The sequence below is a fragment of the Suncus etruscus genome, chromosome 4 (genome assembly GCF_024139225.1).
Source record: "Suncus etruscus isolate mSunEtr1 chromosome 4, mSunEtr1.pri.cur, whole genome shotgun sequence".
Lineage (NCBI taxonomy): Eukaryota > Metazoa > Chordata > Mammalia > Eulipotyphla > Soricidae > Suncus > Suncus etruscus.
Window position 1 is genome coordinate 167482663 of NC_064851.1, and position 5386 is coordinate 167488048.

Below are 5386 nucleotides of genomic sequence, written 5' to 3' on the forward strand. Positions count from 1 at the left end.
TTTCCTTCCATAAGGCTGCCTAAAGTCAAAGAAAACCTATCTACCCTGGGAGATAAAGGAATGTAGTGCTGGGGATCAAACCTAGAACCTCACACATGCAAAGCATGTGCTCTCCCAGTAATCCACATCCTTGGCCCTAAAAAATGAGCTTGGATAATGAAAAATTAGCCTGGACAATACAGTGATTGAATAACAGACATAAGGAGGTATACCAAGGACTGTAAATATTTTTCTTTTTTTTTTTAATCTTTTTTATTTATAATATCTTTATTTAAACATCTTGATTACATATATGATTGCAATTAGGTTTCAGTCATGTAAAGAACACCCCCATCACCAGTGCAACAATCCCACCACCAATGTCCCAAATCTCCCTCCATCCCACCCCACCCCCAACTGTACTCTAGACAGGCTTTCCAGTTCCCTCATTCATTCACATGGTTATGGTAGTTCTCAGTATAGTTATTTCTATAACTGCACTCACCACTCTTTGTGGTGAGCTTCATGAAGTGAGCTGGAAGTTCCAGCCCTCCTCTCATTGTCTCTGAGGATTGTTGCAAAATGACTTTTATTTTTCTTAAAACCCATAGATGAGTGAGACTATTCTGTGTCTCTCTCCCTCTGACTTATTTCATTCAGCATGATAGATTCCATGTACATCCATAAATAGGACAATTTCATGACTTCATCTCTCCTGATGGCTGCATAATATTCCATTGTGTATATGTACCACAGTTTCTTTAGCCATTCATCTGTTGAAGGGCATCTTGGTTGTTTCCAGAGTCTGGCTATTGTGAATAGTGCTGCAATAAATATAGGTGTGAAGAAGGGTTTTTGTATTGTATTCTTGTGTTCCTAGGGTATATCCCTAGGAATGGAATAGCTGGGTTGAATGGGAGCTCAATTTCCAGATTTTGGAGGAATCTCCATATTGCTTTCCATAGAGGTTGGACTAGACGACATTCCCACCAGCAGTGGATAAGAGTTCCTTTCTCTCCACATCCCCACCAGCACTGATTGTTCTCATTCTTTGTGATGTGTGCCAATCTCTGTGGTGTGAGATGATATCTCATTGTTGTTTTGATTTGCATCTCCCTGATGATTAGTGATGAGGAGCATTTTTTCATGTGCTTTTTGGCCATTTGTATTTCTTTTTTATCAAAGTGTCTGTTCATTTCTTCTCCCCATTTTTTGATGGGATTAGATGTTTTTTCTTGAAAAGTTCTGTCAGTGCCTTGTATATTTTGGAGATTAGCCCCTTATCTGATGGGTATTGGGTGAATAGTTTCTCCCACTCAGTGGGTGGCTCTTGTATTCTGGGCATTATTTCTTTTGAGGTGCAGAAGCTTCTCAGCTTAATGTATTCCCATCTGTTTATCTCTGCTTCCACTTGTTTGGAAAGTGCAGTTTCCTCCTTGAAGATGCCTTTTGTCTCAATGTCATGGAGTGTTTTACCTACGTGTTGTTCTATCTACCTTATGGTATCAGGTCTAATATCGAGGTCTTTAATCCATTTGGATTTTACCTTTGTACATAATATTAACTGGGGGTCTATGTTCACTTTTTTTTTTTTTTTTGCAATTGGCTAACCAGTTCTGCCAGCACCACTTGTTGAAGAGGTTTTCCCTGCTCCACTTAGGATTTCTTGATCCTTTGTCAAAAATTAGGTGTTTGTATGTCTGGGGAACGTTCTCTGAGAAATCAAGCCTATTCCACTGATCTGAGGGTCTGTCTTTATTCCAATACCATGCTGTTTTGATGACTGTTGCTTTGTAGTACAGTTTAACTTTTGGGAAAGTAATGCCTCCCATACTCCTTTTTCCTAGGAATACTTTAGCTATTTGAAGGTGTTTATTGTCTCAGATAAACTTCATAAGTGTTTGATCCACTTCTTTGAAGAATGTCATGTGTGTCTTTAGAGGAATCACATTAAATCTGTATAATGCTTTGGGGAGTATTGCCATTTTAATGATGTTAATCCTGCCAATCCTTGAGCAGGATGTGTGTTTCCATTTCTGTGTGTCCTCTCTTATTTCTTGGAGCAGGGCTTTATAGTTTTCTTTGTATAGGCCCTTTACGTCTTTGGTCAAGTTGACTTCAAGATATTTGAGTTTGTGTGGCACTAATGTGAATGGGATTGCCTTCTTTTTTTTTTTTTTTTTTTGGGTCACACCCAGCGGTGCTCAGGGTTACTCCTGGCTATCTGCTCAGAAATAGCTCCTGGCAGGCACGGGGAACCATATGGGACACCGGGATTCAAACCAACCACCTTTGGTCCTGGATTGGCTGCTTGCAAGGCAAACGCCGCTGTGCTATCTCTCCAGGCCTGGGATTGCCTTCTTAACGTTCATCTCTCCCCTATCATTATTGGTGTATAAATAGGCCATTGGTTTCTGTGTGTTAATTTTGTAGCCTGCCACCTTGTTCTATGCATCTATTGTTTCTAGAAGCTTTTTGGTAGAGTCTTTAGGGTTTTCTTTTTTTTTTTTTTTTTTTTTTGGTTTTTGGGCCACACCCATTTGACGCTCAGGGGTTACTCCTGGCTATGCGCTCAGAAGTCGCTCCTGGCTTGGGGGACCATATGGGACGCCGGGGGATCGAACCGCGGTCCGTCCTAGGCTAGCGCAGGCAAGGCAGGCACCTTACCTTTAGCGCCACCGCCCGGCCCCGTCTTTAGGGTTTTCTAAGTAGAGTATCATGTCATCTGCAAATAGTGAGAGCTTGACTTCTTCCTTTCCTATCTGGATGCACTTGATATTTTTTTCTTGCCTGATCGCTATAGCAAGTACTTCCAGTACTATGTTGAAGAGGAGTGGTGAGAGTGGACAGCCTTGTCTTGTACCAGAATTTAGAGAAAAGGCTTTTAGTTTTTCTCCATTGAGGATACCACCCTGTCACTGACTTGCTCCAGGGTACGTTCATATGACACCCTGAAGAGGAGGAAATGGAACAACTTGCTCTAAGGGCATGCTTTTCTGCCTCGTCACCTAACCATGAGATGAACTCAGAAGATGCTCTGTGACACCCTGACTTTGATATTGAATCTGTGCAAAAGCCAAGCTCTCTAATTACAAAGCCTGACTGCAATAACCGTGACTGAGTAGAACTTTTCCTGGCACCATGAAGAAGGCCGTGGGGGTTTGGGGTGAATGCGGGGAACTCTGGTGGAGGGAGTTCAACACTGGTAGTGGGAATGGCCCTAATTCACTGTCTGTATATGCCTGAAATACAACTATGAACGACTATAATTTACTATGGTCTCAATAAAAAAATAAAAATAAGTAAAGAAAGCAATTATATTCCTGAGAATTTGTGGAACATGAGTATAAATTTTAACAAGATTTAAAGTGAAGGATTTAGATAACTTTGGCTTTCCATTTCAGTAAGGATTTTCTTTGTAAAAGTAGTTTTGTTTATTTGGTTTGATTTGGTTGGGTCACAACCAACTGTACTCGGATTATTCCTATTTCTTCACTCAGGAACTACTCCTGGCATGCTTGGCGGGCGAGATGGAATGCCAAGGACAGAACCTACATCTTTCATGTGCAAGGCAATAGCTCGAACCAATGTGTACTATCACTTTAGCCCTCTCTGACTGATTTTCTTTTATGTTGGGGTCAGACCCAGTGGCTCTCAGGGGTTACTCCTGGCTCTGTGCTCAGAAATTGCTCCATTTGGGATGCCAGGAATCGAACCCAGGTTCGTTCTGGGTCAGCCGCATGCAAAGCAAATGCCCTACCTCTGTGTTATCTCTCTGGTCCCTGATTATTTTTTAATTTAGTGCTGAGCCTTACATTTGGACCTTCCTGCATTACAGACTTGTAATCAAATGTTTTTATTTACAAATGATGATTTGGTTAAGTTGAGAAAACCTGCCCCTGTAAAATCTTTTATGGAACATATACTGTTGGATTACTGGTCCTATTCATACTCCACCCTAGGGTCTGATCTGGTGATGGGATTATTGGATTATTCCCTATGTGGTATTCCCCTCCCACCCTAGGGTGTGGTGTGATTCTTGTCTATAAAAGCAGGGGGTGAGGTTTGGAGCAGTGACACAAAAGGTAGGGTGTTTGCCTTGTAAGTGCTGACCTGGGACGATTCCCCAGCATCCCATATGGTTCCCCAAACCAGGAGCGATTTCTGAGCGCATAGCCAGAAGTAACCTCTGAGTGTCACTGCCCAAAAACTAAAATTAAATAAATAATCAAATCAAATCAAATAAAAGCAGGGTTCTGAGGAGGGCACTCATTCTTGTTCTTCCTCCACTAAGCTGCTTTCCTTCTTAGGAACAAAAAAGCTTGAGTGGTTTGATTCCTTGCTTAAGTGCTGGATTTCCTGAACCCGTTCTTGTACCTTTTCGCTGTGTGGATTATTTCCTGTGTCAACGTTTGCTTCCAGACCAATGTCTCACCAGATCCTTGTTTTGGAACCTTTATAATATACTGCATGCCGCACATCATGTACAGGTCAATAATATAAATATAAGCAAGGTGTGGTTCCTGCTGTTAAAGAGCAACCAGAGGCAAGAGAGACAGACACTGAGTCAAAGTACAGTGCTATTACCAAATCAACTCCTGAACCGTATGTGCAGGCCCCAAAGAAGAACTGCTGGACTCTGAGCTGCCACCTGGGCCTGAGTCATAGTGGATGGAAGCTTTATGGATGTATGAGACTGAGAACAGAGCCAGACACTGTGTTCAGCACTTTCTTACTGAAGTTGCTAGGAGAATAATTTTATTTTTCAAAGAGAAAAACATTGTTTTGTTGCCAACAACAAACAAAAAAACAGTCACAATAGAACTATCGGTCTGATGTGGAGCCTAAAACAAATGCCTGTAGGGAGATGTTTCAGGTCCACACTGGCCCTCTGGTCCAGTAGTTGGTAGAAATCCCTTCACCACTATAAGCCTGTGTTTTCTCCTTCATTAGAAAAGGGGGCACAAGAGGTAAGGCATTTGCCTTGCACATGGCTAACCTAGGATAGACCGCAGTTTTGTCCCCCGCATCTCATATGGTTCCCCAAGCCAGGAGTGATTTCTGAGTGCATAGCCAGGAGTAACCCCTGAGCGCCACCAGGTGTGGCCCTAAAATAAACAAACGAACAAACAAAAATGAAAAGAAAAGAAAAGAAAAGGGGGAATAATAACATCTCTGAGAATGTGACTGGGTCCTCCTCAGTAACCTCTCTTTCTTTTCTCTTCCTTTCTGGCTAATAAAATCCACTTTAGTGATCACAATAGAAAATTCCAGCTCTGGGGACTGGAGAGATAGCATGGAGTCAGGGCATTTGCCTTGCATGCAGAAGGTCTGTGGTTCAAATCCCGGCATCCCATATGGTCTCTCGTGCCTGCCAGGGGCAATTTCTGAGCATAGAGCCAGGAGT